At 37.4% G+C, this 13,838-nt stretch overlaps 1 protein-coding gene across 3 annotated transcripts in view; it reads left to right on the top strand.

Moving 5' to 3' along the window:
* PTPN12 (protein tyrosine phosphatase, non-receptor type 12) overlaps positions 1–13,838 on the top strand; it is a 70,446-nt gene that overhangs the window by 16,993 nt on the left and 39,615 nt on the right. The window lies entirely within an intron of this gene.

The following is a 13,838-nucleotide window of genomic DNA, read 5'->3' on the forward strand; positions in this document are numbered from 1 at the left end:
TGGGGTATTTCAAGAAATAGGAAACAGAAATACCTTTATCTTTCAGTCTTTTTATCACCCGTGTTCACCATTCCGTTGAACAATCTGCTGTTCTTTTAATCAGTAATATTGCATGAAAGAATTCTTAGTGTTTTACCTCTTAACCTTATTGGCAAAACTTTGTGTCTAGGACTATATTTGTTTGTTGTCTCTTACCCACAAATGTTACTGTTACTGCCCTGTTTCTCTTGTGGCTCAGGGATGCTTCATAAAAATTTCCTCCTGTACAGTTGTCCTGGTAGCCAAGGACTACCAGCTGCCCAGTTTCCGTTGGGAATCCAAGGTTTTCCTCTGCCCAAGAGGACACTGACATCTAGTGGGCGGGTTCCACTGACACAGGGCAAGTGAACTGCTACTTAATGGCCATCTTTCTTCTGGACTTTTACCTAAATTTTGGTTTTGTTTAGAACCTCAGGGTTCTTTCAAAGAAAAAAAAAATATGAAGTAGCCCAGTCAGTTTTGTGTAACTTCTGGAGTTTAAGGAGTGGCGTTTCTGCAGTCAAAGTAGTTGTGTTTTGTTGCTGAGTTTTGGGTTTTTTTGCTCATTCACGTTACCTGCTTATGAGCCTCAGATGTTTGTAATAAAATTATTTAAGTTATTTCATTCCCCAGTTGCCCTCCCAGCCTGTGAAGAAGATAAGAAGGTAAGTTGCCTGTGTAGCACAGCAAGAAGCAGATCATAGAGTGGTTTGGATTGGAAGGGACCTTAAAGATCGTCTAGTTCCAGCCCCTCTGCCATGGGCAGGGACATCATCTGGGTGGTTCAAAACCCCACCCAGTCTTGTGGCCTTGGAACTCTTCCAAAGATGGGGCATCCACAGCGTCTTTGGGCAACCTGTTCCCATGTCTCACAGTAAAATGTTTCTTCCTAACATCTTAAGTTAACCTGCCCTCTTTTCACTTTGAAGCCATTCCCACACGGCCTATGGCTACATGCCCCTGTAGAAAGTCCCTCTCCATCTCTCTTACTGGCTGCTACAAGTTCGCCTTGGAGCCTTCTCTTCTCTAGGCTGAACTACCACAACTCTCAGCAGGTGTTCCAGCTTCTCACCTCTGAGGCAGACGGTGCCTCTAAGTTGAATTCAGTTCTGTGCCTGTTCTTTCAATGAAACTTGATACCTAATAACCACCTAATAGCTGCTTTGCAGCTTGTCCAGGACATCTGTTAGTTTAACTGGGAACCAAGTATCAGAAGAAGTTTTAACAAAACCACAGTTTTTCCAGGAATGTTCCTAGACAGGGAACAATGCTTAGAAATCAGACTTTCTGAAAATATTAATCAAAATGTTAGTATTTCTTTAAAGACAAAAATAGACATTTCAGTTGTTTGGTAATAAAATCCACATTTTGTTATCAGAGAAAATAAACACTGCCTAAAGCTCGACAGCAGGAGATGCCATGTTAAGTATTGCTGCAGATTATTGTTTGATCTCTCGAGTGTTTAAATTATTCTGCACTAGTGTTCATTAAACAATAATGTACTGGGTTTGGATTTGTTGGCCATCTGGTAACTTTGTAAAGGAGGCTAAAATGAGACAGTTTCAGGGAACTTAAATTCAGGCTTAAAACCAAATCAAGCCTTTCAGACCCCTTTAATATTGTGCAAGATAGAACGTATCGACTGACAGTGCTTAGGATGAGAGCATTAGACTTAAATGTTCAGGGACTGTTTTAAAAAAGAAAAGATTGCTTCCTTGTCCAGAATAAATATTGATTTTTTTCCTTAAAGATGCTAATGTTTGCTAGCATTCTTTGTTTACATTGAAAGTATTGCCAAATAAAACCAGGCTGTCACAACCTAAACCACTGACATAAAAAAGAATTCATGTTTTATATGAAGTACCAGAAAACAAAATGTAAAAGCTACTAATATTTTTTGTGTGCTAAGGGACACTTAAGCAATGCAAGCAATAGATAAAGTAGAATATGAATGTTTTTGTCTTAAGAGGAAAATTTCAGTAATTTCAGGTTGAATCAGTCTTACTAATTTCAGACCGCAAAGAAAATTGAGAACATTCAATCCATCAAAAAAGAAAAATCACAACTTTAACTGACCTGTTATTAAGAAGAAAGAAAAAAAATAGTTTATGTCCTGTCATCTGTTGAGAATTTATGTTGTCTCATCTCTAGAGTTTCCCAGAATGCTGGACTTATTACTGAGTGCAGGTTATTGGTAACTATTCTGTCTTTATTTTCTTGGTGACTACTAGAAACACTTATGAGTTGCCACTTATTATTTGTAATAATATGCATTTAATGTTTTCTTCATTGTCATGTTCTAGTGTATAACTTTATTTGGCATTTGTTGAGGTTTATTCTTATTTCTTTTACCCTGAGAGTCCATCTTCTTGATGAGTGTTATATTCTCATCTTCATCTCTTACTGTTTTCCAGTTTCTCATCAAATATCTGTTAGTGTGCACTGCTTTGCTGGAGAGGTCATGAAGGAAAATGCCTGCTTGGCCTGGGAAGTTTTTTTGGGAAACTCCGCTTGTGAAATCCCTTCAGTCAGATGATTTTATTTAAAAACAATTTTTTCCTTGTAAAAACAAACTAAAGAGACCAGTCTCGCCTGAATTCTTGTAGAAATTCACATACTCTTCTTTTGAATTGGCACCATATCAAATACTTACTTGAAGCTCAGATTGGAACAGCTTCCTTTTCCAAGAAAGGAAGTGGAGTCACATATTCCACATAGATGAAAAGTATAGATAAGAATCTTGAGGTGGGATCTGAAGGTGTTCCTGTGTGTTTCTGAAATACCTGGAAGTAAATCTGTCATCCAGAACCCGGAGGTGTTGAATAAAGTTGTTTGTATATCAGATAAAAACCTGTGCAATTGTTTACCAAACAAACCATCAACTTTAACATTCTGGATTGTAAATATTCAGCTTTTTAAAGCCGTGGCAGCTGAGGGTTGTTTTAAATATATCAGCAGCTTGATTGACAAGGCACTTGCCTGAACCAGATTCATTTTACCAGTTGACTTGAGTAGCTTTCTATTTGTTGAAATTTGGCGCTGCAGAAGGACTGTATTTTGCACATTAGCTGTGTAACAAATGTAACCTGCAGGGTACTTAAAAACCTTTAGATGATTGAGTATATACTTCAGAGGAGGTAAATGTTTCTCTGCTCTTCAAAACAGAAGAACTGCAGAAATAGGTACATTATAAATATCATAGAGGCATCCTACAAATATTTGGAAAAGAATTTAAAATTTGAACTACCGTTTTGGTGTACAAAACAAATTTATATAAAGGCTTTATTTTAGAAGTAGTAGGGATATAGATTCTCAACACTGGCTTTAAGAGGATGTACACTAAACATTTGTTACTTGATCCTTTAGTGTGGTACAGGCTTTTGTGAGTCTTCAGAATTAAAAATTTCCTCAGGATTGTTCATGATTTTAGAAAGGTTAAACTTCAAACTGTTTGATTAAAACAGTATTTTCATTTCTTTTTTGGTAACTTCACTGTAGTATTCTTGTCTTTGGGTGTTCTAATGAAATCATGATACAGGGCTGCAGAAGAGATAACTTTCTTTTGCGGACCTGAGAATACCTGGGATTAAGGTTACCATGGAACTCAAAGTGTTAATAGTATGTCAAACAATATATTTGAAATGATTTTATTGGAGAAGCATCACAACCTTTTCCTTTTCTTGAAGTGACTTGTTGAACAAAATATGAGGAAAGTAAGAAACATTCTCTTTGAATGGTAATACTGTAATACCTTGAGTGGCAATACTACATTAATACTATAATATATACTCTTCATGGTGATACTAAATCTGTAACACTGTGTATATGCCTGTGTTATTTTGTAGAAGAGAACTGCACACAATATGGAATATATGGAGAAGATTTAGGGGCCTTTTTTAATTCAGTAGAAACAAATTAAATAGTAGAGTTTGTATCGTTCTAACATTTGAACATTTAGCAGTGCTACTTCCAACTCTTGAACGTTCAACCATTAATGCAAGAACTTTAATGGAGGGAAATAATCTAAAATTGTGTGTGTGAATAACTGGTTGTCTAGATTTATTGTTTCTGTACTAGCTTGTTGCTGCTTTGGTTTCCTCTCAATAGTTGCTTTACAGCTTTTTCTTCCAGAATTACGAGAATTTTGTTTGCCATTGGATTCCCTGTTCTATCTCTTTTTGAAACCAGAATTGTGCTTGAAAGGTGTGTGCTTTTTAACTGTTGGGGACACATTTGTTAGGCAAAAATTGACAGATATTGCAAATGTAAACAATTAGTACACAAAATTCCTTTGTATCTCCACAAATATTGTGCTGGTTATTAGCTAGGGTTATTACAGTTGAAATCTTAGTACATCTTTAATGAGGCTACTTCTTTCTGGCTCTTAAAATGCTATTGAACTCTGTCATAAATGGCCTCTTTATAACTAACACATTCCTTGGCTTCCAGACACAGCCTCAAAGAAGGGGTGAAAATAGTTGTAATCGTGTTTTCTCCAGATAGTAGAAATGTATTTTCTATTTGCTACTTTATCTTTCTCTTTACAGTCTTATATATTCCCTGTGTATGTTCCCTGCATGGAAGTACTGATCCAGCACTTGTCAAAAATGTTGGGGTTTGTATTTGTTAGATAGTGGGGTTTTTGGAGGGGGAATAGTCATTAAAACCTTGTGGGTATTTTACTTGCGAGTCATGAACTAACATAACTGTATTAGCAGTATCCTAATCTTGCCTATTGAATAGTGGGGGTTCTAAACTGTGAAAATCACTAAAGATGTTTCTGTGCAAGGTTCAAACTTGCTTCTAAAAAACAAGTTAGACTTCTGGGGAAAGATAAAATTGGAATATTTTTATTGGAATTGCATATTAGACACTAAACTTGTGTCATTGCATAGCAATTCAACTGTATGCCCAAGAATGTCACATAGCTGAAAGGAACAGCACCTCTGAGCTCTAGACATGTTTCAGTGAGGTAATTTGGACCCCAAACCAGATCTCATTTGCAGTATTTCTTGACTGCACAAACAGCTATGCTTTTTACCCAGAGCAGTTGTTAGGCTCCAGCTTTTCAACTTAAAGTCATTCTCAGTGAAGTTACAGGGCAGGATTTGTGTTTTAGTTAAATTGGCAAGACATGGCTGTTAAAAACCTTTTTGGAAGGCAGGACATAATGGCTGTAGCAGATCCTTTTTGGGGGGGCAGGGTGTGTATGTGCAGATTTATTAAAAGGCTTTTGGTTTTAATAAGACTCTAAGATTATTCTCCTGTGTCTTTATTTACGGCAGCTTTGTTAGTGGGGGACTAGCAGGTAGGAAATTCTAGTTTACTTCTGTTGGAGTGAAAGCTCAGTGTTTCCTGTTTCAGTTGTGCATTTTTTTTCCCACCTCTTATGAATTGCTTCGAAAACAAACACTGACTTCAAGGAAATGTGTTCCAAGGCGTGGGAAAAGAGGAAGGGTTTTGCATCTCGTGAAGGAAGAAGGGGGAGAATTTGGGTTGGTTCCCCTCTCTTTTCTCTAGTGCTGAGCAGAAACAAAAGTGAAATACATTCTCCATGGATCTTAATGCTTCATTCCACATACTGTGAAGTCACAAGCAAGGCAATGGTAAAGACTGTGGGGAGTAATAGATGATGGAATATTTCAGGGAGAATTGATATGGTTAAACCCCCTAAATGTTCTTCATGGACAGAGGCTTACCTGATGCCTGTTTAGATCCTCATGCTGTTTATTTGTATGAATTGTACCTCACGTGGATTTGCTATGCAGCTTGTCACAGGGCACTTTTCACTGTTTCAGATTGTTATATCAATTGAGACACAAGCACTGAAGCTCAAGAGCCACAAAGTTACAACCAACAGTGACTCATCCAGCCCCTCTTGTGTGACCATGAAAAAGTATGGCTTGTGTTCCTTTTAGCTGCCTGATTAACATGCAGTAAAACCTCTTGCCTTTGGGGTGTTCTTTGTGGAAAAAGACTCAACTTGCATTTAGATAATTTCTTCTAGGCTTCCATGTGCCACTCCTGGGGATGCTGTTACTTTGGTGTCTGTTCCTGTTGCATCAGAGCTGTTGGGTTTTGACTACCCTGAGAAACTTTAAATCTGGTGTGTGGGAGGGAGGTAGGACCAGTGTCTAATTCATCTCTGTTTGGGACGAAGGACATGCTCTGTAAAAGTCTTCACTCAAATGTTGCACCGAGAATGTCAGCATCACATTCAGGATGTCAAAATTTGATTGACTTTGGAGATAGGCTGTCTAGGTACAGCAGACTGTAGTGTGGTCATCTCTCCTAGATAAGTCAGAGTCGCTCTTGAGAAGAAGTTTACCTGGACCTATAACCACTTCTTTGTTTTAAAATAAACAAAAACCACCACCCCCTTCCAGCATCAGAGTGGAAAGTTAATCCCACCTGTGTCATACTCGATCCTGGTTTTGGATACTTTATAGACAGACACTCTGGATTCAGGGTGTTTGTACACACTCCCAGCTGACCTGTTATTGTGGTGTTGCTGAATTGCCCCACACATTTGGAGGTTGTCATAGTCTAGGGTGAGGTACACAGTTTTTTTGTGCTTACACTGAAAGTTTCTGCATTGATTGCACATATAGATGACATTTTGGAGAACAGATACAATACATACCCTTTCCTGTTATCCCTCATGTCTACTTAAACCCTATGCTGTAGGAAGCTGCTGAAGGTGGAAGGATTATGTGTCTTTGTACCCTTGTTATGTGATGGTACAGTAATTTCCTGCAGTAAAGAAAGTATTAATGTAATGAAAACTGGACTGAGTTTGACAATTTTTTTTGCAAGTTCTTTGTCGCTGTCATATGCCAAGATGTTAAATTTCTGACTCTGACCGAAGTGCGGATTCAACCTAAATGTGTCATAAATACACATCCATCAGTTTCTTGAACAAATCATCAAACCTGGTGGATTGGTGGCAGTAAAGTTGTACAAGAACTACTAGTACACCAGATACCTACAGTGTTGTGACAAAAAAGTCTGGAAGTGGGGAAAACTGTCTTTTTCTTCCTTATTTCAAGATTGTTTTTGCTCAGTGGACTGACATTTGTAATTATTTTGCAATTTTTAAGTGTTTAAAATTTTTTAGATATTAATAATTCTTTTTTCACAAAAGAAACAATCATAATTCTTTTGTCCTTAAATGAATGGTGTTGGTTGCCTTGAAAAATTGCAGAAAATTATATGAAGGTCAACTCAAGTCTTTAGTCCCCATCTTGACTTTTAAATTCAATTGCTTGTGAAAAATGAATCAGTGAGAAGACTGGTATAGAAACCCTTAAATAGAAAGATGGCATATTTTATAGACTACAAAATTAACGATTTTTTCTTACTACATTTAGTCGCTGTTTTCTTCAGTAACAAGCTGCTGGATTTTTTTCAGATATGTTGGTTGATTCCATTGAAATTTTCATCAGCTAGTGTAAAAACTTTCTCAAGAACTATTTGCTGTGGTATATTGTAGTATAAGGGCTTTAGCAACATATTCCCTTTTAATCACATAGCAAAGTAAGACACATAAGAGCTGCATATGTTCAAAAAAAGTCTTAAAGGAAAAATTGAGATTAAATGCGATGTTTTTAATATACTTGTACTGTCAGCATGCATGAAACCTAGTATGGAAGGAATAAGAGGAAAATATCCAGTAACTTGGAAATCATGATTTTAAGCAAGGAGGTTCCCTGGTGATGAACTTTGTTTCTATAAGTGCTTTTGGGTTTACATGATGCAGTCAGAGAATCATCATGTTGTGAGAAATCTAATACTTATTTCTGTTTTGAATTATCAACAATTGTTCTGGAATTGCTTTAACACTCTTAAGAAGCTTGTTATTTGTAGTGTGTGCTAATGTTAACCTTTCCTGGTGTTGGATCAAGATGCTTCCCAGCCTTCGACCCAGAGCAGTCAATTTTCTAATCACGTGCTTTAATGGAAAACTTTTGTGTTCTTCACTCATAGTTTTATAACTAACTGTTTCTGCTTTGTTACCCTGCACATTTTCACTTGTACTGTATTCACAGTAACCACTGCAATAAAATGAGTGTGCTGAGGAAATGGTACAGTTCAGAGATGGAAAGTTATAATCCCAATTCTTAATGATCATGCTGCGGAACTTTCTAAAATATCTTAGAACATAATTTAGTAACCTACTAACTAGAACTTGATTGTGCTTTAGTAATTTAATGTTCTGCTTTGTTTGCTTATTTCCTTACTTGTCACCAAACCACAGATTGACTTAGTTTTCTCCAACCTTGTGAAACTAGCCCATAACTGGCAGTAGGTATGTGGTTTAACTATTATGCTGAACATAAATTAATTGCAACTATAATTGATAGTACTGCTAGGTTAGACTGGGATTAACATGCAGATAGTATAAAAACAGTTTTAGAAATGAGGGAGAGGAAAGGAGACTTCAAGCAATCAGCCCACATTTTGATAATGTCTTTGAAAAGTGAACTTTAATTATTAGCAGTGTGGGAGATGTGTCTGAAATCTAACACTTTTCTTACGGAAAATATAGGTTTGAAAAGATGGAAAGTTACTCTGACAATACCTAATTCTTGAGAGTAAGCTGCTGTTTGGGTTTTTTTACCTGTTTCTAGTTTTAATGTGATACTGTAGAAAGTAGGATATACTCCCTAACTGGCTGCTTGCAGTACTGTCATTTTGCCTTGATGTACATCCTCTGCATGAGAATGTACTGGCTTTGTCTTCATTGACTGAAGCTTTTTTACTGGCTAGAAATCTCCAATTAATGCAATAACATGAATTCCCCTCTTTCCTGAGAAAATATCAAAGTTAAGATGTTGCAGAACTGTAGAATCATAGAATGTCCTGAGTTGGAAGGGCCTGCAAGGATCATCAAAGCCCAGCTCCTGTATAGAATACACTATGCCATCTAATACTGAAATGATGCTGTTCTCAGTTCTCTGACTGATTTTGGAAGGATTCTTCTTCTATGTGGTTCACCCAAGTTTCCTGGAACATAGTGGGGATTTTGTATCCATCGTTGTCCTGCTATGAAACACAGAAGACAGAGCTCCCAAGGAACTGTAGTTATCAGGCTTGTCTATTAGTCACTTCAGCCTTGGAGCACCTGAAGCTTGAGAGTTAGTAGGTGTTACCAGAAGAAAATGCTGAGGCAGTGGAAACTCCTCTATCAGTGCAGCCTGAAATCTCCTTTCAGGGCTTTGTTTCAGAGAAATAGGTTAAGTAGAGACTGCTAGCCTGGTTTTTTTTGCAGCCAAAGCCATCTGTGAATGTTGAGATACAGTGAAGCTTTTACAGAACCGGATCATTCTCATTTCGTTGTTTATGCTGGACTAGCACTTGGGAAGGCTTTTTCCTACCATCACGAGGGCTAGGAATTGTTACAAACAGTTGCTGTTTGAAAGCTGACAGGAATCAATGGGGAAATATTGACATGGGTCACAAGTGGACGCTGGTTTTCAAGTAATTTTATCTGTAGTATCATATGTATGTGCTAAGTATGATAACTATTTTAGTTGCCAGCTTGGACTCTTTGGACACTTTTTTGCTCTAGGTCCTTCCTGTTTTCATGCTGTGTTTATTTGCAACAACAGATGCAGAGCATTTAATGTACCAACATAAACTGCAAAGTGTGATACCTGAAATCATACTAAACTCTCCATTATTTGTGCTACTTAGCAGGGGAATAAGTTAACCAGTGATATCCCAGTTGGAGGTTGATTCAGCCCAACTGAATCCCACACAGCTCTTCTGGCAGAGTGACAAAAGGAAATCCAGCTCACTGTGGTTCATTTATTCCTCACTATTGCAACCCAGAGCTGCAGAGGCACTCCTGAACAGTCCATTCTCCAGCTGGGTTTATTACCATCAGCTACTCTTGGTGTTTCCCAGAGCCCTCAGTGATAAGAAAATGGTGTAGCAAATCTCCAGTTGGATTTGCAGGGACTTGAAGCTAAAATACTTGTGGAACCAAAGCAGTTTTAGGAAGTCAGAGCCCCATTTGAGCAGTGCTGTTTCTAAGTCTGCATTGAACTGTCTGCTGCCAAAGGCTTTTCTGGCATTTCTGTGTTCATAGGTACAGAATCAGAGACCTTTGTAAACTGACCATAGATAATCAGAAGATAGTAAGTAATTTGGGCATTTCTGTGGTAGTTTGGTTCACATTGCTCCATACAGGTACATTTTTCTCACTGTATAAAAGTACTAGGGGATTTATTCTGCCCTAGTAGTGTTTATCTAAATTATTTAAATGAGACCACAGTTGAACATAATTCATATGGGTTTTATTCCCCTCCTGTTAGTAAGAAAAATGAAATGCCTACCTTATGATAGAAATAGCTATCTTATTTCATGAAATGAGTGCATTAATACAACATTTTTTAAGTGTGCCCTAGTATCTTCTTTTATGCTTTGATTTTTAGGGTAACTTTTGTGGAAGCTTCTCTTGAATTTTTTTGTTTCTTTGAGTATTTCTTAATGCACTTAGGCAAATTTTGCAAAACAAAATATGTTCCTGTGTGATTGGTGCATTCTCAGAAGATCACTGCCAGAACTGTCCCTGAAGAGTATGGCAAATGAACTGTGGGTGTCCTGGAGTATTGTAGGAGTGGTATTTGACACTCCTGTATTTACTGCCCCTCAGTATGGTCAGAAAGGAGATTCAAAAGAACATCACTGTTTTACTATCTGATGTTTTGCCAATTAGAAATGTCAGACAAGGCTTAGGAGTCAGATTGAGGATTTGAGATAAGTGAAACTCCGTGAAATATTTGTTGCGTTCTCCTTGAAAAGAAGCCTGGAAAGGAGTCACAAGAACTTTAGTATATTAAATAAGGTTTATGCTTTTGAAGTGAGTTCTTCAAATCTCAGTAGGCTATATAAATGCTTTCTTTAATTCACAAACAGCACTTCTGTGGTATTAGGTAATGTGCCTTTACAGGCTTTCTGAAGTGTTAAATAGATAAATAAATTGACAATTAAAGTCAGAGATCTGTATTTCCTGAACTGATTGGACAGAGTTCTTATTAATATGGTAGGATTCCCCAAGTTGGGTTTGAAAAGCTGGTTTGTCTCTTTTTAAAAAAAAATACTAAAGCAGATTTGTAGTAGAGACTATAAAACCACTGTGGAAGTTGGAAGCATGCTTCTGAAACTTAAGTTGTTTCAAAGACTCATCTCCCCACTGTCACATGTGGTGTTTGTCACCACCCCACAAACCACTTCTGTCACGCAATGAATAAGCAGAATTAAAATCGAGCTTTTCTAATGAGGATGGAACCAAAGGCCTCGTGAATGTAGTTCTTTAAGTGCGTGTCTATGGTTAATCATACTTAACTTTTTGACCATTTTGTTCCTTAAAGAATATACCAGTGAAGTTTTCTGTGGTACCAGAATAGCAATTCCAATGAATAGACGTGTCACGGAAGCGCCCAGTATTATCTGCAGAGGCTCCAGACGGGACCTCTGTCCCTGCTGTTGGTGTCTGAGTATCTTCTTGGAAGCATTTTGGCACATTACTGACTTAACCCAAATACTTTGTACTGTAGACAGTTGTTTATTAAAAATTAGCGTGAAACTGGACTGTGACGGGTCTTGCTGGCTGTCTTGCCATCAGCTTACAACAGTATGAACAAAATTCTTTCTTCTTCTGCCCTGTCATTACCCCCTTTCTGCTATTGAGTACATTCTCCTCCTTCTGGTCACTCTGGGCTGTAACCCAGGAAGTACTGGATCTTGTGCATCCCCCAGCAGGCTGTGAGCACACTGCAATAGCTTTCTACAGGAATTTTCTATTGTGTGTAGGGCGGAATCCTCTGCTGAGTCTGGCACTTGTGATAGTTTGTTCAAAGTTCAATTTTAAAATTTCTTTCTTTACTCCTTAGTCAATTCTTCCTCTTCCAAAGCACAAAGTAGATATTATTCTATGTAGGGGGTACTACTATAAATCGTAAAGAGTGCTCCTTACTCTTTTTGATTGCTCTCAGGACTGTACTTACATATCTTCTATTACCCATGTCACAAAACAGCTGGCAAACATGCATTAAAAATGTGGGTCCTGAAGTGTTTTAGGAACAGATGTATGTTAAAATCAATCTGTATTTCATTTCAAGGCTTTGCCTTGGAGCTGTACTATGCTAATCCTCCTTTCTGGTCTGTTTAGCAGGTTGCAGAGTAGGGGAGGGTAGATCAGACAGGGGAGAAGGCTGTGCTGAACTCTCATAGCATCTCTTTCTAGAAAATGAAAGTCAATACTAGTCACTCAAGCCTTTTTGGCTTACAGCAGGTTCAAGTTGTACCTGTGAAAGTATTTTTTTTGCATGCCTTTAAAATAGGCTAAAGCGAAAAGGATCATCTTACTCATGTGCTTTTTGATACCTAACCTGACTTCCTCAAGCTTGTTCTTTCTCATGCAAAATAACTTTTGCTTCTAGTCGTGGTTTGTTGAGGTAGTTTTTCTTTAAACTTCTTTCTTACTTTTTTCTAAGCAGAGTCATGACATTTGTCCCATAAAAATAAGTAAGATGGAGAAAAAAAACCTCTAAAACTCACAACTACGTTGAGATGTGGAACAATACACAAAATCATATCAGTGACTGTGTGTGGAAAGTATCATTGTTGCTCTTTGCTTCCCCCTCCCCCCCCTTAATTGGAGGCTTATAGCCTATCTCAGCCTCACAGTTCATAGCAGATATAGCTGAATTATGTGTATTAATTTCACTATTTCTAGACTCCTGGTTGCTTTCAGTCTAAGCACAAGTGGTATTTTTCATTTTGACACAGGAAAGGTCAGCGTTACATTGGACAGTGTCTTCTGTGTGCAGTGGTATTCTTCATGCTGAGTTACTAACCAGGTTTCTCTGCCCGTTGTGTTCACAGGTTATGCTGCAAATTTGTTTTTAGTGTTGCAAAGATGAGTGTAGTTTGCATGGAGCCTTCCAATAACTGTTTACGTGCCTTGTTAAGAATTGCATCTTCCTGTTCCTCACTGTAGCAACGTTTTCAGATAATATATTTAGCACTTTGGTCACTGTGTGGTCAGAGACCTACTGCCATATCTCCAGATATTTACTGGTTTTACTTCACTGACTAATATTGCAATTTTTTTAATGCTAATTCTGTTACTCTTTTTAGTGTTCAGGGATATAATCTGTGATTAAGTCCTTGTAGAAGAGAAAAAATTTGAAAACTAGTACTACTTGATGTACCTTTTTTTTATCTTAATTTACTGTGCCATTTGTCTTTGCTCTGTAAATGCCACTTTTCTGGTTTATTAGACACGTATTTTTCAACTAAATTAGTGCCAAGTTTTATCCACATTTGCATAGATAATTTGATTATTTTTTTTTTACTATATCCAGATAAATTTTGTGAAAATGTTTTTCTGTATGCAAGAGAAATGCTAAATTTTATGTTGTTTTTTCTTTTTCTCTTTTGCTTGATGGATTATTGGGGGACGTGAGTTGCCAAATTGTTTTTTTTTTTTTAATTGAAGTGTGCAGTGAGTGTCCCAAGTGTTTTAATAGTTTTAGAAGAATTCAAGAAGAAAACTGGCTTTCCAAGCAGATGATCTTATTTACAATGCCCTTCTGCCTGTATGTTTTTGTATAGTCAGTGACAAACAAGATTTACATTTTTACCTAGCAAAAAACCTCCCCCGTCCCCAAAAGAACACAAGTCATGGATGTTTTGAGTCTTCAAGATGATAACGATGCATTGAATATAGAGGGAGGGAATCATGAACAACCTCTATTTTTCTACTTGTGCAGAATACCATTCACTGGAGATGCTGAACTTGTTTGAAG

The sequence above is a fragment of the Corapipo altera genome, unplaced genomic scaffold, assembly GCF_003945725.1.
Source record: "Corapipo altera isolate COAL_440 unplaced genomic scaffold, ASM394572v1 1b, whole genome shotgun sequence".
Lineage (NCBI taxonomy): Eukaryota > Metazoa > Chordata > Aves > Passeriformes > Pipridae > Corapipo > Corapipo altera.